This window comes from Hyperolius riggenbachi, unplaced genomic scaffold (genome assembly GCF_040937935.1).
Source record: "Hyperolius riggenbachi isolate aHypRig1 unplaced genomic scaffold, aHypRig1.pri scaffold_198, whole genome shotgun sequence".
In the NCBI taxonomy this organism is placed as follows: domain Eukaryota; kingdom Metazoa; phylum Chordata; class Amphibia; order Anura; family Hyperoliidae; genus Hyperolius; species Hyperolius riggenbachi.
Genome location: NW_027152409.1, coordinates 120623 through 145689, shown reverse-complemented (window position 1 = coordinate 145689; position 25067 = coordinate 120623). Strand labels below are relative to the sequence as shown.

The 25067-nt window shown below is 52.9% G+C and overlaps 14 non-coding genes across 14 annotated transcripts; all 14 read left to right on the top strand.

Annotated features, from left to right (window-relative positions):
- Positions 1-471: 471 nt before the first annotated feature.
- On the top strand, positions 472-662 carry LOC137543791 (U2 spliceosomal RNA). The gene has a single exon (XR_011025622.1). It is a non-coding gene; the product is annotated as a U2 spliceosomal RNA (small nuclear RNA).
- A 1142-nt stretch (positions 663-1804) lies between these two features.
- On the top strand, positions 1805-1995 carry LOC137543765 (U2 spliceosomal RNA). Its single transcript, XR_011025594.1, has one exon. It is a non-coding gene; the product is annotated as a U2 spliceosomal RNA (small nuclear RNA).
- A 1140-nt stretch (positions 1996-3135) lies between these two features.
- LOC137543764 (U2 spliceosomal RNA) lies at positions 3136-3326 on the top strand. The gene has a single exon (XR_011025593.1). It is a non-coding gene; the product is annotated as a U2 spliceosomal RNA (small nuclear RNA).
- Positions 3327-4469: 1143 nt separating this feature from the next.
- LOC137543762 (U2 spliceosomal RNA) lies at positions 4470-4660 on the top strand. The gene has a single exon (XR_011025591.1). It is a non-coding gene; the product is annotated as a U2 spliceosomal RNA (small nuclear RNA).
- Positions 4661-5795: 1135 nt separating this feature from the next.
- Positions 5796-5986, top strand: LOC137543751 (U2 spliceosomal RNA). The gene has a single exon (XR_011025580.1). It is a non-coding gene; the product is annotated as a U2 spliceosomal RNA (small nuclear RNA).
- Positions 5987-7125: 1139 nt separating this feature from the next.
- Positions 7126-7316, top strand: LOC137543761 (U2 spliceosomal RNA). Its single transcript, XR_011025590.1, has one exon. It is a non-coding gene; the product is annotated as a U2 spliceosomal RNA (small nuclear RNA).
- Positions 7317-8455: 1139 nt separating this feature from the next.
- LOC137543760 (U2 spliceosomal RNA) lies at positions 8456-8646 on the top strand. The gene has a single exon (XR_011025589.1). It is a non-coding gene; the product is annotated as a U2 spliceosomal RNA (small nuclear RNA).
- A 1149-nt stretch (positions 8647-9795) lies between these two features.
- LOC137543759 (U2 spliceosomal RNA) lies at positions 9796-9986 on the top strand. The gene has a single exon (XR_011025588.1). It is a non-coding gene; the product is annotated as a U2 spliceosomal RNA (small nuclear RNA).
- Positions 9987-11127: 1141 nt separating this feature from the next.
- On the top strand, positions 11128-11318 carry LOC137543758 (U2 spliceosomal RNA). The gene has a single exon (XR_011025587.1). It is a non-coding gene; the product is annotated as a U2 spliceosomal RNA (small nuclear RNA).
- A 7562-nt stretch (positions 11319-18880) lies between these two features.
- LOC137543757 (U2 spliceosomal RNA) lies at positions 18881-19071 on the top strand. The gene has a single exon (XR_011025586.1). It is a non-coding gene; the product is annotated as a U2 spliceosomal RNA (small nuclear RNA).
- Positions 19072-20213: 1142 nt separating this feature from the next.
- On the top strand, positions 20214-20404 carry LOC137543756 (U2 spliceosomal RNA). The gene has a single exon (XR_011025585.1). It is a non-coding gene; the product is annotated as a U2 spliceosomal RNA (small nuclear RNA).
- Positions 20405-21545: 1141 nt separating this feature from the next.
- LOC137543796 (U2 spliceosomal RNA) lies at positions 21546-21736 on the top strand. Its single transcript, XR_011025626.1, has one exon. It is a non-coding gene; the product is annotated as a U2 spliceosomal RNA (small nuclear RNA).
- A 1135-nt stretch (positions 21737-22871) lies between these two features.
- LOC137543750 (U2 spliceosomal RNA) lies at positions 22872-23062 on the top strand. The gene has a single exon (XR_011025579.1). It is a non-coding gene; the product is annotated as a U2 spliceosomal RNA (small nuclear RNA).
- Positions 23063-24202: 1140 nt separating this feature from the next.
- LOC137543755 (U2 spliceosomal RNA) lies at positions 24203-24393 on the top strand. Its single transcript, XR_011025584.1, has one exon. It is a non-coding gene; the product is annotated as a U2 spliceosomal RNA (small nuclear RNA).
- Positions 24394-25067: the final 674 nt, after the last annotated feature.

The following is a 25067-nucleotide window of genomic DNA, read 5'->3' as shown; positions in this document are numbered from 1 at the left end:
GTGTCTCCCTCTTGTGGCACACCGCGCACGTCCAGACAGAGAGATGAAGAGGAAAGAGGATGAATGAAGAAAGACGCACTGTGTTTTCAACCAGAGACTTGACTTCCTCTTGCCCTCCACACTCTCTCCTAGCGTGTTGCCGGAATGCAGGTAGCCGGAAGCCTACTTTACTTTTCTCTTCGACGTGGAGGCACGGCAGCGGAGGCTGTTCCGGCGGTGGGCGGGGCCATGCAAATGTAATCAGGCGGCAGCTGAGCCTGGCCCGTGCGTCTGCGTTTGGCACAGGTGCGCCCATCCCGGGGGCCCGGCAGGCCTGCACAGGCAGTGGGAAGGGGGCCCCCCCTGGCAGCCGGTAGCCGGCTGGGGTTAGCCGGCTGTGCGGTGCAGTGCTGGGTTGTGTGCTGGTCGCCGCTGCTGCATTTAGAAGACGAAGACGCGTCGGCGGGCGCGGCTGCGGAGAGTAATCGGGTTATCGCTTCTCGGCCTTTTGGCTAAGATCCAGTGTAGTATCTGTTCTTATCAGTTTAATATCTGATACGTCCCCTATCTGGGGACCATATATTAAATGGATTTTTGGAACAGGGAGATGGAAGAAGAGCTTGCTCTGTCCACTCCGCGCATCGACCTGGTATTGCAGTACCTCCAGGACCGGTGCACTAATCTCTCTTACTGGTGTTAAAAAACAGATCCAAACTACTCAAATACCCAGCTGACTAACAAAGTGGAGTGAAATCAAGTGTCCCTCTGCAAAGTGAATTTGCCAGGAGCAAGCGCGGTTTGTTCCCCCCTGCTGTGCGCTCTATGTCTGTGCTGCTACTGCTGCTGGGTGCAGGATACAGCTGAAATCCACAATAAAAACATTGTTACAAGTTGTGTCTGCTTTTTTTTGTGCATCTGTGTCATTTATTCATGGACTCTGTATATCGCCTGGCTAGCAGAACCTGAGAACAGACAAGAAAAGCAGTAGGAAAGACACACAAAAAAACCCCAAAAAAATTGTAATATTACTTTAGCTGAACTCTACTTGCGCTGCGCAGTTGCTGCGGGCCCAAAAAACATGACCGGACCACTTTTCTTTATGTTTGCACTATGTCCCCAGCAAGAAAAGCTGCAGCAGCACCCCTCCCCTGGAGAGCTGCCAGCGGACTGGCAGGCAGAGCCCTGGCTGCAGCCCCTTATATAGCTGCCTGGGCCCAGGGCATTGTGACATCATCGGTTGACTTCCTGTGAGTGACTCAGCACCTGCTCAGGTGCCTGCATCAGTGCCAGGCTGTGAGAGTGTGTTGCAGGCTAGGAAGGCATCTCCTGTGTAGGCTCTCCACTCCACGGCCTGTGTCTCCCTCTTGTGGCACACCGCGCACGTCCAGACAGAGAGATGAAGAGGAAAGAGGATGAATGAAGAAAGACGCACTGTGTTTTCAACCAGAGACTTGACTTCCTCTTGCCCTCCACACTCTCTCCTAGCGTGTTGCCGGAATGCAGGTAGCCGGAAGCCTACTTTACTTTTCTCTTCGACGTGGAGGCACGGCAGCGGAGGCTGTTCCGGCGGTGGGCGGGGCCATGCAAATGTAATCAGGCGGCAGCTGAGCCTGGCCCGTGCGTCTGCGTTTAGCACAGGTGCGCCCATCCCGGGGGCCCGGCAGGCCTGCACAGGCAGTGGGAAGGGGGCCCCCCCCTGGCAGCCGGTAGCCGGCCGGGGTTAGCCGGCTGTGCGGTGCAGTGCTGGGTTGTGTGCTGGTCGCCGCTGCTGCATTTAGAAGACGAAGAAGCGTCGGCGGGCGCGGCTGCGGAGAGTAATCGGGTTATCGCTTCTCGGCCTTTTGGCTAAGATCCAGTGTAGTATCTGTTCTTATCAGTTTAATATCTGATACGTCCCCTATCTGGGGACCATATATTAAATGGATTTTTGGAACAGGGAGATGGAAGAAGAGCTTGCTCTGTCCACTCCGCGCATCGACCTGGTATTGCAGTACCTCCAGGACCGGTGCACTACTCTCTCTTACTGGTGTTAAAAAACAGATCCAAACTACTCAAATACCCAGCTGACTAACAAAGTGGAGTGAAATCAAGTGTCCCTCTGCAAAGTGAATTTGCCAGGAGCAAGCGCGGTTTGTTCCCCCCTGCTGTGCGCTCTATGTCTGTGCTGCTACTGCTGCTGGGTGCAGGATACAGCTGAAATCCACAATAAAAACATTGTTACAAGTTGTGTCTGCTTTTTTTTGTGCATCTGTGTCATTTATTCATGGACTCTGTATATCGCCTGGCTAGCAGAACCTGAGAACAGACAAGAAAAGCAGTAGGAAAAACACACAAAAAAAACAAAAAAAATTTGTAATATTACTTTAGCTGAACTCTACTTGCGCTGCGCAGTTGCTGCGGGCCCAAAAAACATGACCGGACCACTTTTCTTTATGTTTGCACTATGTCCCCAGCAAGAAAAGCTGCAGCAGCACCCCTCCCCTGGAGAGCTGCCAGCGGACTGGCAGGCAGAGCCCTGGCTGCAGCCCCTTATATAGCTGCCTGGGCCCAGGGCATTGTGACATCATCGGTTGACTTCCTGTGAGTGACTCAGCACCTGCTCAGGTGCCTGCATCAGTGCCAGGCTGTGAGAGTGTGTTGCAGGCTAGGAAGGCATCTCCTGTGTAGGCTCTCCACTCCACGGCCTGTGTCTCCCTCTTGTGGCACACCGCGCACGTCCAGACAGAGAGATGAAGAGGAAAGAGGATGAATGAAGAAAGACGCACTGTGTTTTCAACCAGAGACTTGACTTCCTCTTGCCCTCCACACTCTCTCCTAGCGTGTTGCCGGAATGCAGGTAGCCGGAAGCCTACTTTACTTTTCTCTTCGACGTGGAGGCACGGCAGCGGAGGCTGTTCCGGCGGTGGGCGGGGCCATGCAAATGTAATCAGGCGGCAGCTGAGCCTGGCCCATGCGTCTGCGTTTAGCACAGGTGCGCCCATCCCGGGGGCCCGGCAGGCCTGCACAGGCAGTGGGAAGGGGGCCCCCCTGGCAGCCGGTAGCCGGCTGGGGTTAGCCGGCTGTGCGGTGCAGTGCTGGGTTGTGTGCTGGTCACCGCTGCTGCATTTAGAAGACGAAGACGCGTCGGCGGGCGCGGCTGCGGAGAGTAATCGGGTTATCGCTTCTCGGCCTTTTGGCTAAGATCCAGTGTAGTATCTGTTCTTATCAGTTTAATATCTGATACGTCCCCTATCTGGGGACCATATATTAAATGGATTTTTGGAACAGGGAGATGGAAGAAGAGCTTGCTCTGTCCACTCCGCGCATCGACCTGGTATTGCAGTACCTCCAGGACCGGTGCACTACTCTCTCTTACTGGTGTTAAAAAACAGATCCAAACTACTCAAATACCCAGCTGACTAACAAAGTGGAGTGAAATCAAGTGTCCCTCTGCAAAGTGAATTTGCCAGGAGCAAGCGCGGTTTGTTCCCCCCTGCTGTGCGCTCTTATGTCTGTGCTGCTACTGCTGCTGGGTGCAGGATACAGCTGAAATCCACAATAAAAACATTGTTACAAGTTGTGTCTGCTTTTTTTTGTGCATCTGTGTCATTTATTCATGGACTCTGCATATCGCCTGGCTAGCAGAACCTGAGAACAGACAAGAAAAGCAGTAGGAAAAACACACAAAAAAAAACAAAAAAAATTTGTAATATTACTTTAGCTGAACTCTACTTGCGCTGCGCAGTTGCTGCGGGCCCAAAAAACATGACCGGACCACTTTTCTTTATGTTTGCACTATGTCCCCAGCAAGAAAAGCTGCAGCAGCACCCCTCCCCTGGAGAGCTGCCAGCGGACTGGCAGGCAGAGCCCTGGCTGCAGCCCCTTATATAGCTGCCTGGGCCCAGGGCATTGTGACATCATCGGTTGACTTCCTGTGAGTGACTCAGCACCTGCTCAGGTGCCTGCATCAGTGCCAGGCTGTGAGAGTGTGTTGCAGGCTAGGAAGGCATCTCCTGTGTAGGCTCTCCACTCCACAGCCTGTGTCTCCCTCTTGTGGCACACCGCGCACGTCCAGACAGAGAGATGAAGAGGAAAGAGGATGAATGAAGAAAGACGCACTGTGTTTTCAACCAGAGACTTGACTTCCTCTTGCCCTCCACACTCTCTCCTAGCGTGTTGCCGGAATGCAGGTAGCCGGAAGCCTACTTTACTTTTCTCTTCGACGTGGAGGCACGGCAGCGGAGGCTGTTCCGGCGGTGGGCGGGGCCATGCAAATGTAATCAGGCGGCAGCTGAGCCTGGCCCGTGCGTCTGCGTTTAGCACAGGTGCGCCCATCCCGGGGGCCCGGCAGGCCTGCACAGGCAGTGGGAAGGGGGCCCCCCCTGGCAGCCGGTAGCCGGCCGGGGTTAGCCGGCTGTGCGGTGCAGTGCTGGGTTGTGTGCTGGTCGCCGCTGCTGCATTTAGAAGACGAAGACGCGTCGGCGGGCGCGGCTGCGGAGAGTAATCGGGTTATCGCTTCTCGGCCTTTTGGCTAAGATCCAGTGTAGTATCTGTTCTTATCAGTTTAATATCTGATACGTCCCCTATCTGGGGACCATATATTAAATGGATTTTTGGAACAGGGAGATGGAAGAAGAGCTTGCTCTGTCCACTCCGCGCATCGACCTGGTATTGCAGTACCTCCAGGACCGGTGCACTACTCTCTCTTACTGGTGTTAAAAAACAGATCCAAACTACTCAAATACCCAGCTGACTAACAAAGTGGAGTGAAATCAAGTGTCCCTCTGCAAAGTGAATTTGCCAGGAGCAAGCGCGGTTTGTTCCCCCCTGCTGTGCGCTCTATGTCTGTGCTGCTACTGCTGCTGGGTGCAGGATACAGCTGAAATCCACAATAAAAACATTGTTACAAGTTGTGTCTGCTTTTTTTTGTGCATCTGTGTCATTTATTCATGGACTCTGTATATCGCCTGGCTAGCAGAACCTGAGAACAGACAAGAAAAGCAGTAGGAAAAACACACAAAAAAAACAAAAAAATTTTGTAATATTACTTTAGCTGAACTCTACTTGCGCTGCGCAGTTGCTGCGGGCCCAAAAAACATGACCGGACCACTTTTCTTTATGTTTGCACTATGTCCCCAGCAAGAAAAGCTGCAGCAGCACCCCTCCCCTGGAGAGCTGCCAGCGGACTGGCAGGCAGAGCCCTGGCTGCAGCCCCTTATATAGCTGCCTGGGCCCAGGGCATTGTGACATCATCGGTTGACTTCCTGTGAGTGACTCAGCACCTGCTCAGGTGCCTGCATCAGTGCCAGGCTGTGAGAGTGTGTTGCAGGCTAGGAAGGCATCTCCTGTGTAGGCTCTCCACTCCACGGCCTGTGTCTCCCTCTTGTGGCACACCGCGCACGTCCAGACAGAGAGATGAAGAGGAAAGAGGATGAATGAAGAAAGACGCACTGTGTTTTCAACCAGAGACTTGACTTCCTCTTGCCCTCCACACTCTCTCCTAGCGTGTTGCCGGAATGCAGGTAGCCGGAAGCCTACTTTACTTTTCTCTTCGACGTGGAGGCACGGCAGCGGAGGCTGTTCCGGCGGTGGGCGGGGCCATGCAAATGTAATCAGGCGGCAGCTGAGCCTGGCCCGTGCGTCTGCGTTTAGCACAGGTGCGCCCATCCCGGGGGCCCGGCAGGCCTGCACAGGCAGTGGGAAGGGGGCCCCCCCTGGCAGCCGGTAGCCGGCCGGGGTTAGCCGGCTGTGCGGTGCAGTGCTGGGTTGTGTGCTGGTCGCCGCTGCTGCATTTAGAAGACGCGTCGGCGGGCGCGGCTGCGGAGAGTAATCGGGTTATCGCTTCTCGGCCTTTTGGCTAAGATCCAGTGTAGTATCTGTTCTTATCAGTTTAATATCTGATACGTCCCCTATCTAAGGACCATATATTAAATGGATTTTTGGAACAGGGAGATGGAAGAAGAGCTTGCTCTGTCCACTCCGCGCATCGACCTGGTATTGCAGTACCTCCAGGACCGGTGCACTACTCTCTCTTACTGGTGTTAAAAAACAGATCCAAACTACTCAAATACCCAGCTGACTAACAAAGTGGAGTGAAATCAAGTGTCCCTCTGCAAAGTGAATTTGCCAGGAGCAAGCGCGGTTTTTCCCCCCTGCTGTGCGCTCTATGTCTGTGCTGCTACTGCTGCTGGGTGCAGGATACAGCTGAAATCCACAATAAAAACATTGTTACAAGTTGTGTCTGCTTTTTTTTGTGCATCTGTGTCATTTATTCATGGACTCTGTATATCGCCTGGCTAGCAGAACCTGAGAACAGACAAGAAAAGCAGTAGGAAAAACACACAAAAAAACAAAAAAAAATTGTAATATTACTTTAGCTGAACTCTACTTGCGCTGCGCAGTTGCTGCGGGCCCAAAAAACATGACCGGACCACTTTTCTTTATGTTTGCACTATGTCCCCAGCAAGAAAAGCTGCAGCAGCACCCCTCCCCTGGAGAGCTGCCAGCGGACTGGCAGGCAGAGCCCTGGCTGCAGCCCCTTATATAGCTGCCTGGGCCCAGGGCATTGTGACATCATCGGTTGACTTCCTGTGAGTGACTCAGCACCTGCTCAGGTGCCTGCATCAGTGCCAGGCTGTGAGAGTGTGTTGCAGGCTAGGAAGGCATCTCCTGTGTAGGCTCTCCACTCCACGGCCTGTGTCTCCCTCTTGTGGCACACCGCGCACGTCCAGACAGAGAGATGAAGAGGAAAGAGGATGAATGAAGAAAGACGCACTGTGTTTTCAACCAGAGACTTGACTTCCTCTTGCCCTCCACACTCTCTCCTAGCGTGTTGCCGGAATGCAGGTAGCCGGAAGCCTACTTTACTTTTCTCTTCGACGTGGAGGCACGGCAGCGGAGGCTGTTCCGGCGGTGGGCGGGGCCATGCAAATGTAATCAGGCGGCAGCTGAGCCTGGCCCGTGCGTCTGCGTTTAGCACAGGTGCGCCCATCCCGGGGGCCCGGCAGGCCTGCACAGGCAGTGGGAAGGGGGCCCCCCCTGGCAGCCGGTAGCCGGCCGGGGTTAGCCGGCTGTGCGGTGCAGTGCTGGGTTGTGTGCTGGTCGCTGCTGCTGCATTTAGAAGACGAAGACGCGTCGGCGGGCGCGGCTGCGGAGAGTAATCGGGTTATCGCTTCTCGGCCTTTTGGCTAAGATCCAGTGTAGTATCTGTTCTTATCAGTTTAATATCTGATACGTCCCCTATCTGGGGACCATATATTAAATGGATTTTTGGAACAGGGAGATGGAAGAAGAGCTTGCTCTGTCCACTCCGCGCATCGACCTGGTATTGCAGTACCTCCAGGACCGGTGCACTACTCTCTCTTACTGGTGTTAAAAAACAGATCCAAACTACTCAAATACCCAGCTGACTAACAAAGTGGAGTGAAATCAAGTGTCCCTCTGCAAAGTGAATTTGCCAGGAGCAAGCGCGGTTTTTCCCCCCTGCTGTGCGCTCTATGTCTGTGCTGCTACTGCTGCTGGGTGCAGGATACAGCTGAAATCCACAATAAAAACATTGTTACAAGTTGTGTCTGCTTTTTTTTGTGCATCTGTGTCATTTATTCATGGACTCTGTATATCGCCTGGCTAGCAGAACCTGAGAACAGACAAGAAAAGCAGTAGGAAAAACACACAAAAAAACAAAAAAAAATTGTAATATTACTTTAGCTGAACTCTACTTGCGCTGCGCAGTTGCTGCGGGCCCAAAAAACATGACCGGACCACTTTTCTTTATGTTTGCACTATGTCCCCAGCAAGAAAAGCTGCAGCAGCACCCCTCCCCTGGAGAGCTGCCAGCGGACTGGCAGGCAGAGCCCTGGCTGCAGCCCCTTATATAGCTGCCTGGGCCCAGGGCATTGTGACATCATCGGTTGACTTCCTGTGAGTGACTCAGCACCTGCTCAGGTGCCTGCATCAGTGCCAGGCTGTGAGAGTGTGTTGCAGGCTAGGAAGGCATCTCCTGTGTAGGCTCTCCACTCCACGGCCTGTGTCTCCCTCTTGTGGCACACCGCGCACGTCCAGACAGAGAGATGAAGAGGAAAGAGGATGAATGAAGAAAGACGCACTGTGTTTTCAACCAGAGACTTGACTTCCTCTTGCCCTCCACACTCTCTCCTAGCGTGTTGCCGGAATGCAGGTAGCCGGAAGCCTACTTTACTTTTCTCTTCGACGTGGAGGCACGGCAGCGGAGGCTGTTCCGGCGGTGGGCGGGGCCATGCAAATGTAATCAGGCGGCAGCTGAGCCTGGCCCGTGCGTCTGCGTTTAGCACAGGTGCGCCCATCCCGGGGGCCCGGCAGGCCTGCACAGGCAGTGGGAAGGGGGCCCCCCCTGGCAGCCGGTAGCCGGCCGGGGTTAGCCGGCTGTGCGGTGCAGTGCTGGGTTGTGTGCTGGTCGCCGCTGCTGCATTTAGAAGACGAAGACGCGTCGGCGGGCGCGGCTGCGGAGAGTAATCGGGTTATCGCTTCTCGGCCTTTTGGCTAAGATCCAGTGTAGTATCTGTTCTTATCAGTTTAATATCTGATACGTCCCCTATCTGGGGACCATATATTAAATGGATTTTTGGAACAGGGAGATGGAAGAAGAGCTTGCTCTGTCCACTCCGCGCATCGACCTGGTATTGCAGTACCTCCAGGACCGGTGCACTACTCTCTCTTACTGGTGTTAAAAAACAGATCCAAACTACTCAAATACCCAGCTGACTAACAAAGTGGAGTGAAATCAAGTGTCCCTCTGCAAAGTGAATTTGCCAGGAGCAAGCGCGGTTTGTTCCCCCCTGCTGTGCGCTCTATGTCTGTGCTGCTACTGCTGCTGGGTGCAGGATACAGCTGAAATCCACAATAAAAACATTGTTACAAGTTGTGTCTGCTTTTTTTTGTGCATCTGTGTCATTTATTCATGGACTCTGTATATCGCCTGGCTAGCAGAACCTGAGAACAGACAAGAAAAGCAGTAGGAAAAACACACAAAAAAAACAAAAAAAATTTGTAATATTACTTTAGCTGAACTCTACTTGCGCTGCGCAGTTGCTGCGGGCCCAAAAAACATGACCGGACCACTTTTCTTTATGTTTGCACTATGTCCCCAGCAAGAAAAGCTGCAGCAGCACCCCTCCCCTGGAGAGCTGCCAGCGGACTGGCAGGCAGAGCCCTGGCTGCAGCCCCTTATATAGCTGCCTGGGCCCAGGGCATTGTGACATCATCGGTTGACTTCCTGTGAGTGACTCAGCACCTGCTCAGGTGCCTGCATCAGTGCCAGGCTGTGAGAGTGTGTTGCAGGCTAGGAAGGCATCTCCTGTGTAGGCTCTCCACTCCACGGCCTGTGTCTCCCTCTTGTGGCACACCGCGCACGTCCAGACAGAGAGATGAAGAGGAAAGAGGATGAATGAAGAAAGACGCACTGTGTTTTCAACCAGAGACTTGACTTCCTCTTGCCCTCCACACTCTCTCCTAGCGTGTTGCCGGAATGCAGGTAGCCGGAAGCCTACTTTACTTTTCTCTTCGACGTGGAGGCACGGCAGCGGAGGGGTGACGGCTGTTCCGGCGGTGGGCGGGGCCATGCAAATGTAATCAGGCGGCAGCTGAGCCTGGCCCGTGCGTCTGCGTTTAGCACAGGTGCGCCCATCCCGGGGGCCCGGCAGGCCTGCACAGGCAGTGGGAAGGGGGCCCCCCCTGGCAGCCGGTAGCCGGCCGGGGTTAGCCGGCTGTGCGGTGCAGTGCTGGGTTGTGTGCTGGTCGCCGCTGCTGCATTTAGAAGACGAAGACGCGTCGGCGGGCGCGGCTGCGGAGAGTAATCGGGTTATCGCTTCTCGGCCTTTTGGCTAAGATCCAGTGTAGTATCTGTTCTTATCAGTTTAATATCTGATACGTCCCCTATCTGGGGACCATATATTAAATGGATTTTTGGAACAGGGAGATGGAAGAAGAGCTTGCTCTGTCCACTCCGCGCATCGACCTGGTATTGCAGTACCTCCAGGACCGGTGCACTACTCTCTCTTACTGGTGTTAAAAAACAGATCCAAACTACTCAAATACCCAGCTGACTAACAAAGTGGAGTGAAATCAAGTGTCCCTCTGCAAAGTGAATTTGCCAGGAGCAAGCGCGGTTTGTTCCCCCCTGCTGTGCGCTCTATGTCTGTGCTGCTACTGCTGCTGGGTGCAGGATACAGCTGAAATCCACAATAAAAACATTGTTACAAGTTGTGTCTGCTTTTTTTTGTGCATCTGTGTCATTTATTCATGGACTCTGTATATCGCCTGGCTAGCAGAACCTGAGAACAGACAAGAAAAGCAGTAGGAAAAACACACAAAAAAAACAAAAAAAAATTGTAATATTACTTTAGCTGAACTCTACTTGCGCTGCGCAGTTGCTGCGGGCCCAAAAAACATGACCGGACCACTTTTCTTTATGTTTGCACTATGTCCCCAGCAAGAAAAGCTGCAGCAGCACCCCTCCCCTGGAGAGCTGCCAGCGGACTGGCAGGCAGAGCCGTGGCTGCAGCCCCTTATATAGCTGCCTGGGCCCAGGGCACTGTGACATCATCGGTTGACTTCCTGTGAGTGACTCAGCACCTGCTCAGGTGCCTGCATCAGTGCCAGGCTGTGAGAGTGTGTTGCAGGCTAGGAAGGCATCTCCTGTGTAGGCTCTCCACTCCACGGCCTGTGTCTCCCTCTTGTGGCACACCGCGCACGTCCAGACAGAGAGATGAAGAGGAAAGAGGATGAATGAAGAAAGACGCACTGTGTTTTCAACCAGAGACTTGACTTCCTCTTGCCCTCCACACTCTCTCCTAGCGTGTTGCCGGAATGCAGGTAGCCGGAAGCCTACTTTACTTTTCTCTTCGACGTGGAGGCACGGCAGCGGAGGCTGTTCCGGCGGTGGGCGGGGCCATGCAAATGTAATCAGGCGGCAGCTGAGCCTGGCCCGTGCGTCTGCGTTTAGCACAGGTGCGCCCATCCCGGGGGCCCGGCAGGCCTGCACAGGCAGTGGGAAGGGGGCCCCCCCTGGCAGTCGGTAGCCGGCCGGGGTTAGCCGGCTGTGCGGTGCAGTGCTGGGTTGTGTGCTGGTCGCCGCTGCTGCATTTAGAAGACGAAGACGCGTCGGCGGGCGCGGCTGCGGAGAGTAATCGGGTTATCGCTTCTCGGCCTTTTGGCTAAGATCCAGTGTAGTATCTGTTCTTATCAGTTTAATATCTGATACGTCCCCTATCTGGGGACCATATATTAAATGGATTTTTGGAACAGGGAGATGGAAGAAGAGCTTGCTCTGTCCACTCCGCGCATCGACCTGGTATTGCAGTACCTCCAGGACCGGTGCACTACTCTCTCTTACTGGTGTTAAAAAACAGATCCAAAGTACTCAAATACCCAGCTGACTAACAAAGTGGAGTGAAATCAAGTGTCCCTCTGCAAAGTGAATTTGCCAGGAGCAAGCGCGGTTTGTTCCCCCCTGCTGTGCGCTCTATGTCTGTGCTGCTACTGCTGCTGGGTGCAGGATACAGCTGAAATCCACAATAAAAACATTGTTACAAGTTGTGTCTGCTTTTTTTTGTGCACCTGTGTCATTTATTCATGGACTCTGTATATCGCCTGGCTAGCAGAACCTGAGAACAGACAAGAAAAGCAGTAGGAAAAACACACAAAAAAAAACAAAAAAAAATTGTAATATTACTTTAGCTGAACTCTACTTGCGCTGCGCAGTTGCTGCGGGCCCAAAAAACATGACCGGACCACTTTTCTTTATGTTTGCACTATGTCCCCAGCAAGAAAAGCTGCAGCAGCACCCCTCCCCTGGAGAGCTGCCAGCGGACTGGCAGGCAGAGCCGTGGCTGCAGCCCCTTATATAGCTGCCTGGGCCCAGGGCACTGTGACATCATCGGTTGACTTCCTGTGAGTGACTCAGCACCTGCTCAGGTGCCTGCATCAGTGCCAGGCTGTGAGAGTGTGTTGCAGGCTAGGAAGGCATCTCCTGTGTAGGCTCTCCACTCCACGGCCTGTGTCTCCCTCTTGTGGCACACCGCGCACGTCCAGACTAGTGTTGGGCGAACATCTAGATGTTCGGGTTCGGGCCGAACAGGCCGAACATGGCCGCGATGTTCGGGTGTTCGACCCGAACTCCGAACATAATGGAAGTCAATGGGGACCCGAACTTTTGTGGTTTGTAAAGCCTCCTTACATGCTACATACCCCAAATTTACAGGGTATGTGCACCTTGGGAGTGGGTACAAGAGGAAAAAAAAATTTAGCAAAAAGAGCTTATAGTTTTTGAGAAAATCGATTTTAAAGTTTCAAAGGGAAAACTGTCTTTTAAATGCGGGAAATGTCTGTTTTCTTTGCACAGGTAACATGCTTTTTGTCGGCATGCAGTCATAAATGTAATACATATAAGAGGTTCCAGGAAAAGGGACCGGTAATGCTAACCCAGCAGCAGCACACGTGATGGAACAGGAGGAGGGTGGCGCAGGAGGAGAAGGCCACGCTTTGAGACACAACAACCCAGGCCTTGCATGAGGACAAGAAGCGTGCGGATAGCATGCTTTGTACCACCATGCAGTCATAAATGTAATAAAGATAAGTGGTTCAATAAACAGGGACCACGCGGCAACGCTAACCCAGCAGCAGCACACGTGATGAAACAGGAGGAGGCGCAGGAGGAGAAGGCCACGCTTTGTGAGACACAACAACCCAGGCCTTGCATGAGGACAAAAAGCGTGCGGATAGCATGCTTTGTACCGCCATGTAGTCATAAATGTAATAAAGATAAGAGGTTCAATAAACAGGGACCACGCGGCAACGCTAACCCAGCAGCAGCAGCAGCAGCAGCACACGTGATGGAACAGGAGGAGGCGCAGGAGGAGAAGGCCACGCTTTGTGAGACACAACAACCCAGGCCTTGCATGAGGACAAAAAGCGTGCGGATAGCATGCTTTGTACCGCCATGTAGTCATAAATGTAATAAAGATAAGAGGTTCAATAAACAGGGACCACGCGGCAACGGTAACCCAGCAGCAGCAGCAGCAGCAGCAGCACACGTGATGGAACAGGAGGAGGCGCAGGAGGAGAAGGCCACGCTTTGTGAGACACAACAACCCAGGCCTTGCATGAGGACAAAAAGCGTGCGGATAGCATGCTTTGTACCGCCATGTAGTCATAAATGTAATAAAGATAAGAGGTTCCATAAACAGGGACCACGCGGCAACGGTAACCCAGCAGCAGCAGCAGCAGCAGCAGCACACGTGATGGAACAGGAGGAGGCGCAGGAGGAGAAGGCCACGCTTTGTGAGACACAACAACCCAGGCCTTGCATGAGGACAAAAAGCGTGCGGATAGCATGCTTTGTACCGCCATGTAGTCATAAATGTAATAAAGATAAGAGGTTCCATAAACAGGGACCGGCAACGGTAACCCAGAAGCAGCAGCAGCAGCAGCAGCAGCAGCACACGTGATGGAACAGGAGGAGGCGCAGGAGGAGAAGGCCACGCTTTGTGAGACACAACAACCCAGGCCTTGCATGAGGACAAAAAGCGTGCGGATATAGCAGCAATGCTTTTTGCCGCCATGCAGTCATAAATGTAATACAGATGAGAGGTTCAATAAACAGGGACCGGAAACGCTAAACCATCCCAGATGTTCATCGGTCATGTTACTTGGTTGGGGTCCAGGAGTGTTGCGTAGTCGTTTCCAATCCAGGATTGATTCATTTTAATTTGAGTCAGACGGTCTGCATTTTCTGTGGAGAGGCGGATACGCCGATCTGTGATGATGCCTCCGGCAGCACTGAAACAGCGTTCCGACATAACGCTGGCTGCCGGGCAAGCCAGCACCTCTATTGCGTACATTGCCAGTTCGTGCCAGGTGTCTAGCTTCATGCCCGGTTTCAGGTCCAGCGGTGCCAGCCACAAATCCGTCTGTTCCTTTATTCCCCTCCAAATTTCCTCCCCTGTGTGCTGCTTATCCCCAAGGCAGATCAGCTTCAGCAACGCTTGCTGACGCATGCCAACAGCTGTGCTGCACTGCTTCCACGATCCTACTGCTGCTGGTGCTGGGTTAGCATTTCCGGATGAGGTACAGCTTTGAGATGCGTTGGAGGAGAAGGAGTCAGAGAGGTAGGTGCTGCTGTTGTTATCCAGCTGTTTGCGGCGTGGGCAACACCCGCGCCGTAGCAGGTGAGGAATCGCTGCCAGGCTCCACAAGGTTCACCCAGTGCGCGGTAAGGGAGATGTATCGACCCTGGCCGAACGCACTCGTCCAGGTGTCAGTGGTGAGGTGAACCTTGCAGGCAACGGCATTCTTCAAGCTTCGGGTTATTTAGCTGACCACGTGCTCATGCAACTCAGGCACTGCAGAGCGCGCAAAGTGGTAGCGGCTGGGAACCACGTAACGTGGGATGGCCACTGACATCATGCCCTTGAAGCTGTTTGTCTCCACCACTCGATATGGCAGCATTTCGCAGGCCAGAAGCTTGGCTATGCTGGCTGGCTGTTACTGCCACGGCCCGGGGGTCATTTGCTGGCAATTTCCTCTTGTGCTCAAACATCTCAGAGACAGACAACTCAACCGTAGCGCTGCACACCGAAGGGCTGTTGGTTGTTGTGTTTGATGAACACTGGGAGACCTCAAGAGCACTAGTCCGGAAAGTGACAGTGTCAGCATCGTCTGATGTTTGTGAATGTTGTGAACCACGCAATGGCTGGGCTACTGCTGCTGCTGAGGCGGGTCTGGTGGTGAGTCTGGTGAACCCAAGGGAGGCAGTGTTGCTGGTGGTACCCTGTCCTGCCGCGTTTGCCCACAGAGTGGGATGTTTGGATAGAATGTGGCGGCTCATGCTGGTGGTGGAGAGGTTGTTAATACTTTTCCCCCTGCTCAGGCGGGTCTTGCACACCTTGCAAATCGCCATGGTAACATCCTCAGTGCAGTCTTCAAAGAAAGCCCAGACTTTAACTGGCTGAGGACTCGGACCTCGTGCGTGATGTGCTGGTGCTGCTTAACCCACTGCTGGACGCTTGAGAGGTCATCCAAGTAATTATCTGGTCCTGTTCTTTTGGATCTGTGAGGGTTGTTGTCCTGGACAACATGGGCAGTATTGAGTGGGTTTTCTTGGGTGCTCCCCTGTGGCCTGTACGTGAACCGTCAGGGGAAACACCTCTTCCCTTGCCCCTCCCTCTTTCACCGGATTTCTTCCTCATTTCACTTATCCTTAAAGTACACGCTGACTGGCAGCAGTACAGTGGCAGTACAGAAATGCTATACAGTGGTGGGTGAGCGGTGTACCACTATTGTCAGCAGTGACACAGAGCACAATGCTATACAGTGGCGGGTGAGCGGTGTACTACTGTTCCCAGCAGACACAGAGTGGAAGTAAACACAATGCTATATAGTGTGGCTGAGCCGTGTACACAGAGTGGCATTAAACACAATGCTATATAGTCTGCTATATAGTCACCCCGAACAGGGTGATGTTCTGCAGAACCCGAACAGTGGCAAACACTGTTCGCCCAACACTACTGGGAGGGAACGCAGATTTTAGTACCTAAACACACGATACAACATGTTTTCCGGGGTCGGACTCTGAGGCACATACAGATGGTCCCGATCATCATCCTCATCATACAACTCTTCTCCTGAGTCTGACCCACCCACCACCTCTGCCACCCCAACATCCCCAGACACAGACCCCTCATCGTCCTCAACATTAACTTGGGATGCTGGCCTGAGCCAGACCTCCTCCTCCACATCAGGCCCCATCATCTCCTCAATGGCAGCCCTCATTAATCGCTCTGGCGACGGACTGATGGACACAACGTTCTCCTCCGGGGAGGGCTGCTGCTGACCACTGGCCGCTGGGGTGGATGTTATAGCTTGCGTGGGGCGTTGGCTGTTGCTGTTGTTGGGAGTGCTGCTCACAGCGGAGGTCTCTGGGGAACTCATGTTGAGCTCATATAGTGGTTGACGGTGAGTGGAGTATTACTGATCCCAGCAATATACACACTGACTGGCAGAGTACGCAATGCTATATAGTGTGGCTGAGCGGTGTACACAGAGTGGCAGTAAACACAATGCTATATAGTCTGGCTGAGCGAGCGGTGTACTACTGTTCCCAGCAGAATCAGAGTGGCAGTAAACAATGGTATATAGTCTGGCTGAGCGGTGTACACAGAGTGTCAGTAAACAATGGTATATAGTCTGGCTGAGCGAGCGGTGTACTACTGTTCCCAGCAGAATCAGAGTGGCAGTAAACAATGGTATATAGTCTGGCTGAGCGGTGTACACAGAGTGTCAGTAAACAATGGTATATAGTCTGGCTGAGCGGTGTACACACAATGCTATATAGTCTGCTATATAGTGTCAGTAAACAATGGTATATAGTCTGGCTGAGCGAGCGGTGTACTACTGTTCCCAGCAGAATCAGAGTGGCAGTAAACAATGGTATATAGTCTGGCTGAGCGGTGTACACAGAGTGTCAGTAAACAATGGTATATAGTCTGGCTGAGCGAGCGGTGTACTACTGTTCCCAGCAGAATCAGAGTGGCAGTAAACAATGGTATATAGTCTGGCTGAGCGGTGTACACAGAGTGTCAGTAAACAATGGTATATAGTCTGGCTGAGCGAGCGGTGTACTACTGTTCCCAGCAGAATCAGAGTGGCAGTAAACAATGGTATATAGTCTGGCTGAGCGGTGTACACAGAGTGTCAGTAAACAATGGTATATAGTCTGGCTGAGCGGTGTACACACAATGCTATATAGTCTGCTATATAGTGTCAGTAAACAATGGTATATAGTCTGGCTGAGCGAGCGGTGTACTACTGTTCCCAGCAGAATCAGAGTGGCAGTAAACAATGGTATATAGTCTGGCTGAGCGGTGTACACAGAGTTTCAGTAAACAATGGTATATAGTCTGGCTGAGCGGTGTACACAGAGTGTCAGTAAACAATGGTATATAGTCTGGCTGAGCGGTGTACACAGAGTGGCAGTAAACACAATGCTATATAGTCTGGCTGAGCGAGCGGTGTACTACTGTTCCCAGCAGAATCAGAGTGGCAGTAAACAATGGTATATAGTCTGGCTGAGCGGTGTACACAGAGTGTCAGTAAACAATGGTATATAGTCTGGCTGAGCGGTGTACACAGAGTGTCAGTAAACAATGGTATATAGTCTGGCTGAGCGGTGTACACAGAGTGGCAGTAAACACAATGCTATATACTCTGGCTGAGCGAGCGGTGTACTACTGTTCCCAGCAGACACAGAACAGTGAACAGAATGCTATATAGTGTGGCTGAGCGAGCGGTGTACCACTATTCCCAGCAGACACAGAACAGTGAACAGAATGCTATATAGTGTGGCTGAGCGGGCGGTGTACCACTATTCCCAGCAGACACAGAACAGTGAACAGAATGCTATATAGTGTGGATGAGCGAGCGGTGTACCACTATTCCCAGCAGACACAGAACAGTAAACAGAATGCTATATAGTGTGGCTGAGCGAGCGGTGTACCACTATTCCCAGCAGACACAGAACAGTGAACAGAATGCTATATAGTGTGGCTGAGCGAGCGGTGTACCACTATTCCCAGCAGACACAGAACAGTGCACAGAATGCTATATAGTGTGGCTGAGCGAGCGGTGTACCACTATTCCCAGCAGACACAGAACAGTAAACAGAATGCTATATAGTGTGGCTGAGCGAGCGGTGTACCACTATTCCCAGCAGACACAGAACAGTAAACAGAATGCTATATAGTGTGGCTGAGCGAGCGGTGTACCACTATTCCAAGCAGACACAGAACAGTGAACAGAATGCTATATAGTGTGGCTGAGCGAGCGGTGTACCACTATTCCCAGCAGACACAGAGTGGCAGTAAACAGAATGCTATATAGTGTGGCTGAGCGAGGTACACAGAGTGGCAGTAAACAGAATGCTATATAGTGTGGCTGAGCAAGCGGTGTACTACTATTCCCAGCAGACACAGAGTGGCAGTAAACAGAATGCTATATAGTGTGGCTGAGCGAGGTACACAGAGTGGCAGTAAACAGAATGCTATATAGTGTGGCTGAGCAAGCGGTGTACTACTGTTCCCAGCAGTGACACAATGACAGGGGGGACCCTGGCTAGCGTGGCTGGAGCGCGAACTACCCTGCCTGCCTACCCAAAGCTAAACCCACAGACAAATGGCGGAGATATGACGTGGTTCGGGTATTTATTTACCCGAACCACGTGACCGTTCGGCCAATCAGAGCGCGTTCGGGTCCGAACCACGTGACCCGTTCGGCCAATCACAGCGCTAGCCGAACGTTCGGGGAACGTTCGGCCATGCGCTCTTAGTTCGGCCATATGGCCGAACGGTTTGGCCGAGCACCGTCAGGTGTTCGGCCGAACTCGAACATCACCCGAACAGGGTGATGTTCTGCAGAACCCGAACAGTGGCGAACACTGTTCGCCCAACACTAGTCCAGACAGAGAGATGAAGAGGAAAGAGGATGAATGAAGAAAGACGCACTGTGTTTTCAACCAGAGACTTGACTTCCTCTTGCCCTCCACACTCTCTCCTAGCGTGTTGCCGGAATGCAGGTAGCCGGAAGCCTACTTTACTTTTCTCTTCGACGTGGAGGCACGGCAGCGGAGGCTGTTCCGGCGGTGGGCGGGGCCATGCAAATGTAATCAGGCGGCAGCTGAGCCTGGCCCGTGCGTCTGCGTTTAGCACAGGTGCGCCCATCCCGGGGGCCCGGCAGGCCTGCACAGGCAGTGGGAAGGGGGCCCCCCCTGGCAGTCGGTAGCCGGCCGGGGTTAGCCGGCTGTGCGGTGCAGTGCTGGGTTGTGTGCTGGTCGCCGCTGCTGCATTTAGAAGACGAAGACGCGTCGGCGGGCGCGGCTGCGGAGAGTAATCGGGTTATCGCTTCTCGGCCTTTTGGCTAAGATCCAGTGTAGTATCTGTTCTTATCAGTTTAATATCTGATACGTCCCCTATCTGGGGACCATATATTAAATGGATTTTTGGAACAGGGAGATGGAAGAAGAGCTTGCTCTGTCCACTCCGCGCATCGACCTGGTATTGCAGTACCTCCAGGACCGGTGCACTACTCTCTCTTACTGGTGTTAAAAAACAGATCCAAAGTACTCAAATACCCAGCTGACTAACAAAGTGGAGTGAAATCAAGTGTCCCTCTGCAAAGTGAATTTGCCAGGAGCAAGCGCGGTTTGTTCCCCCCTGCTGTGCGCTCTATGTCTGTGCTGCTACTGCTGCTGGGTGCAGGATACAGCTGAAATCCACAATAAAAACATTGTTACAAGTTGTGTCTGCTTTTTTTTGTGCACCTGTGTCATTTATTCATGGACTCTGTATATCGCCTGGCTAGCAGAACCTGAGAACAGACAAGAAAAGCAGTAGGAAAAACACACAAAAAAAAACAAAAAAAAATTGTAATATTACTTTAGATGAAATCTACTTGCGCTGCGCAGTTGCTGCGGGCCCAAAAAACATGACCGGACCACTTTTCTTTATGTTTGCACTATGTCCCCAGCAAGAAAAGCTGCAGCAGCACCCCTCCCCTGGAGAGCTGCCAGCGGACTGGCAGGCAGAGCCGTGGCTGCAGCCCCTTATATAGCTGCCTGGGCCCAGGGCACTGTGACATCATCGGTTGACTTCCTGTGAGTGACTCAGCACCTGCTCAGGTGCCTGCATCAGTGCCAGGCTGTGAGAGTGTGTTGCAGGCTAGGAAGGCATCTCCTGTGTAGGCTCTCCACTCCACGGCCTGTGTCTCCCTCTTGTGGCACACCGCGCACGTCCAGACAGAGAGATGAAGAGGAAAGAGGATGAATGAAGAAAGACGCACTGTGTTTTCAACCAGAGACTTGACTTCCTCTTGCCCTCCACACTCTCTCCTAGCGTGTTGCCGGAATGCAGGTAGCCGGAAGCCTACTTTACTTTTCTCTTCGACGTGGAGGCACGGCAGCGGAGGCTGTTCCGGCGGTGGGCGGGGCCATGCAAATGTAATCAGGCGGCAGCTGAGCCTGGCCCGTGCGTCTGCGTTTAGCACAGGTGCGCCCATCCCGGGGGCCCGGCAGGCCTGCACAGGCAGTGGGAAGGGGGCCCCCCCTGGCAGCCGGTAGCCGGCCGGGGTTAGCCGGCTGTGCGGTGCAGTGCTGGGTTGTGTGCTGGTCGCCGCTGCTGCATTTAGAAGACGAAGACGCGTCGGCGGGCGCGGCTGCGGAGAGTAATCGGGTTATCGCTTCTCGGCCTTTTGGCTAAGATCCAGTGTAGTATCTGTTCTTATCAGTTTAATATCTGATACGTCCCCTATCTGGGGACCATATATTAAATGGATTTTTGGAACAGGGAGATGGAAGAAGAGCTTGCTCTGTCCACTCCGCGCATCGACCTGGTATTGCAGTACCTCCAGGACCGGTGCACTACTCTCTCTTACTGGTGTTAAAAAACAGATCCAAAGTACTCAAATACCCAGCTGACTAACAAAGTGGAGTGAAATCAAGTGTCCCTCTGCAAAGTGAATTTGCCAGGAGCAAGCGCGGTTTGTTCCCCCCTGCTGTGCGCTCTATGTCTGTGCTGCTACTGCTGCTGGGTGCAGGATACAGCTGAAATCCACAATAAAAACATTGTTACAAGTTGTGTCCGCTTTTTTTTGTGCATCTGTGTCATTTATTCATGGACTCTGTATATCGCCTGGCTAGCAGAACCTGAGAACAGACAAGAAAAGCAGTAGGAAAAACACACAAAAAAAAACAAAAAAAATGTGTAATATTACTTTAGCTGAACTCTACTTGCGCTGCGCAGTTGCTGCGGGCCCAAAAAACATGACCGGACCACTTTTCTTTATGTTTGCACTATGTCCCCAGCAAGAAAAGCTGCAGCAGCACCCCTCCCCTGGAGAGCTGCCAGCGGACTGGCAGGCAGAGCCCTGGCTGCAGCCCCTTATATAGCTGCCTGGGCCCAGGGCATTGTGACATCATCGGTTGACTTCCTGTGAGTGACTCAGCACCTGCTCAGGTGCCTGCATCAGTGCCAGGCTGTGAGAGTGTGTTGCAGGCTAGGAAGGCATCTCCTGTGTAGGCTCTCCACTCCACAGCCTGTGTCTCCCTCTTGTGGCACACCGCGCACGTCCAGACAGAGAGATGAAGAGGAAAGAGGATGAATGAAGAAAGACGCACTGTGTTTTCAACCAGAGACTTGACTTCCTCTTGCCCTCCACACTCTCTCCTAGCGTGTTGCCGGAATGCAGGTAGCCGGAAGCCTACTTTACTTTTCTCTTCGACGTGGAGGCACGGCAGCGGAGGCTGTTCCGGCGGTGGGCGGGGCCATGCAAATGTAATCAGGCGGCAGCTGAGCCTGGCCCGTGCGTCTGCGTTTAGCACAGGTGCGCCCATCCCGGGGGCCCGGCAGGCCTGCACAGGCAGTGGGAAGGGGGCCCCCCTGGCAGCCGGTAGCCGGCCGGGGTTAGCCGGCTGTGCGGTGCAGTGCTGGGTTGTGTGCTGGTCGCCGCTGCTGCATTTAGAAGACGAAGACGCGTCGGCGGGCGCGGCTGCGGAGAGTAATCGGGTTATCGATTCTCGGCCTTTTGGCTAAGATCCAGTGTAGTATCTGTTCTTATCAGTTTAATATCTGATACGTCCCCTATCTGGGGACCATATATTAAATGGATTTTTGGAACAGGGAGATGGAAGAAGAGCTTGCTCTGTCCACTCCGCGCATCGACCTGGTATTGCAGTACCTCCAGGACCGGTGCACTACTCTCTCTTACTGGTGTTAAAAAACAGATCCAAACTACTCAAATACCCAGCTGACTAACAAAGTGGAGTGAAATCAAGTGTCCCTCTGCAAAGTGAATTTGCCAGGAGCAAGCGCGGTTTGTTCCCCCCTGCTGTGCGCTCTATGTCTGTGCTGCTACTGCTGCTGGGTGCAGGACACAGCTGAAATCCACAATAAAAACATTGTTACAAGTTGTGTCTGCTTTTGTTTGTGCATCTGTGTCATTTATTCATGGACTCTGTATATCGTCTGGCTAGCAGAACCTGAGAACAGACAAGAAAAGCAGTAGGAAAAACACACAAAAAAAACAAAAAAAATTTGTAATATTACTTTAGCTGAACTCTACTTGCGCTGCGCAGTTGCTGCGGGCCCAAAAAACATGACCGGACCACTTTTCTTTATGTTTGCACTATGTCCCCAGCAAGAAAAGCTGCAGCAGCACCCCTCCCCTGGAGAGCTGCCAGCGGACTGGCAGGCAGAGCCCTGGCTGCAGCCCCTTATATAGCTGCCTGGGCCCAGGGCATTGTGACATCATCGGTTGACTTCCTGTGAGTGACTCAGCACCTGCTCAGGTGCCTGCATCAGTGCCAGGCTGTGAGAGTGTGTTGCAGGCTAGGAAGGCATCTCCTGTGTAGGCTCTCCACTCCACGGCCTGTGTCTCCCTCTTGTGGCACACCGCGCACGTCCAGACAGAGAGATGAAGAGGAAAGAGGATGAATGAAGAAAGACGCACTGTGTTTTCAACCAGAGACTTGACTTCCTCTTGCCCTCCACACTCTCTCCTAGCGTGTTGCAGGAATGCAGGTAGCCGGAAGCCTACTTTACTTTTCTCTTCGACGTGGAGGCACGGCAGCGGAGGCTGTTCCGGCGGTGGGCGGGGCCATGCAAATGTAATCAGGCGGCAGCTGAGCCTGGCCCGTGCGTCTGCGTTTAGCACAGGTGCGCCCATCCCGGGGGCCCGGCAGGCCTGCACAGGCAGTGGGAAGGGGGCCCCCCCTGGCAGCCGGTAGCCGGCCGGGGTTAGCCGGCTGTGCGGTGCAGTGCTGGGTTGTGTGCTGGTCGCCGCTGCTGCATTTAGAAGACGCGTCGGCGGGCGCGGCTGCGGAGAGTAATCGGGTTATCGCTTCTCGGCCTTTTGGCTAAGATCCAGTGTAGTATCTGTTCTTATCAGTTTAATATCTGATACGTCCCCTATCTAAGGACCATATATTAAATGGATTTTTGGAACAGGGAGATGGAAGAAGAGCTTGCTCTGTCCACTCCGCGCATCGACCTGGTATTGCAGTACCTCCAGGACCGGTGCACTACTCTCTCTTACTGGTGTTAAAAAACAGATCCAAACTACTCAAATACCCAGCTGACTAACAAAGTGGAGTGAAATCAAGTGTCCCTCTGCAAAGTGAATTTGCCAGGAGCAAGCGCGGTTTGTTCCCCCCTGCTGTGCGCTCTATGTCTGTGCTGCTACTGCTGCTGGGTGCAGGATACAGCTGAAATCCACAATAAAAACATTGTTACAAGTTGTGTCTGCTTTTTTTTGTGCATCTGTGTCATTTATTCATGGACTCTGTATATCGCCTGGCTAGCAGAACCTGAGAACAGACAAGAAAAGCAGTAGGAAAAACACACAAAAAAACAAAAAAAAATTGTAATATTACTTTAGCTGAACTCTACTTGCGCTGCGCAGTTGCTGCGGGCCCAAAAAACATGACCGGACCACTTTTCTTTATGTTTGCACTATGTCCCCAGCAAGAAAAGCTGCAGCAGCACCCCTCCCCTGGAGAGCTGCCAGCGGACTGGCAGGCAGAGCCCTGGCTGCAGCCCCTTATATAGCTGCCTGGGCCCAGGGCATTGTGACATCATCGGTTGACTTCCTGTGAGTGACTCAGCACCTGCTCAGGTGCCTGCATCAGTGCCAGGCTGTGAGAGTGTGTTGCAGGCTAGGAAGGCATCTCCTGTGTAGGCTCTCCACTCCACGGCCTGTGTCTCCCTCTTGTGGCACACCGCGCACGTCCAGACAGAGAGATGAAGAGGAAAGAGGATGAATGAAGAAAGACGCACTGTGTTTTCAACCAGAGACTTGACTTCCTCTTGCCCTCCACACTCTCTCCTAGCGTGTTGCCGGAATGCAGGTAGCCGGAAGCCTACTTTACTTTTCTCTTCGACGTGGAGGCACGGCAGCGGACGCTGTTCCGGCGGTGGGCGGGGCCATGCAAATGTAATCAGGCGGCAGCTGAGCCTGGCCCGTGCATCTGCGTTTAGCACAGGTGCGCCCATCCCGGGGGCCCGGCAGGCCTGCACAGGCAGTGGGAAGGGGGCCCCCCCTGGCAGCCGGTAGCCGGCCGGGGTTAGCCGGCTGTGCGGTGCAGTGCTGGGTTGTGTGCTGGTCGCTGCTGCTGCATTTAGAAGACGAAGACGCGTCGGCGGGCGCGGCTGCGGAGAGTAATCGGGTTATCGCTTCTCGGCCTTTTGGCTAAGATCCAGTGTAGTATCTGTTCTTATCAGTTTAATATCTGATACGTCCCCTATCTGGGGACCATATATTAAATGGATTTTTGGAACAGGGAGATGGAAGAAGAGCTTGCTCTGTCCACTCCGCGCATCGACCTGGTATTGCAGTACCTCCAGGACCGGTGCACTACTCTCTCTTACTGGTGTTAAAAAACAGATCCAAACTACTCAAATACCCAGCTGACTAACAAAGTGGAGTGAAATCAAGTGTCCCTCTGCAAAGTGAATTTGCCAGGAGCAAGCGCGGTTTTTCCCCCCTGCTGTGCGCTCTATGTCTGTGCTGCTACTGCTGCTGGGTGCAGGATACAGCTGAAATCCACAATAAAAACATTGTTACAAGTTGTGTCTGCTTTTTTTTGTGCATCTGTGTCATTTATTCATGGACTCTGTATATCGCCTGGCTAGCAGAACCTGAGAACAGACAAGAAAAGCAGTAGGAAAAACACACAAAAAAACAAAAAAAAATTGTAATATTACTTTAGCTGAACTCTACTTGCGCTGCGCAGTTGCTGCGGGCCCAAAAAACATGACCGGACCACTTTTCTTTATGTTTGCACTATGTCCCCAGCAAGAAAAGCTGCAGCAGCACCCCTCCCCTGGAGAGCTGCCAGCGGACTGGCAGGCAGAGCCCTGGCTGCAGCCCCTTATATAGCTGCCTGGGCCCAGGGCATTGTGACATCATCGGTTGACTTCCTGTGAGTGACTCAGCACCTGCTCAGGTGCCTGCATCAGTGCCAGGCTGTGAGAGTGTGTTGCAGGCTAGGAAGGCATCTCCTGTGTAGGCTCTCCACTCCACGGCCTGTGTCT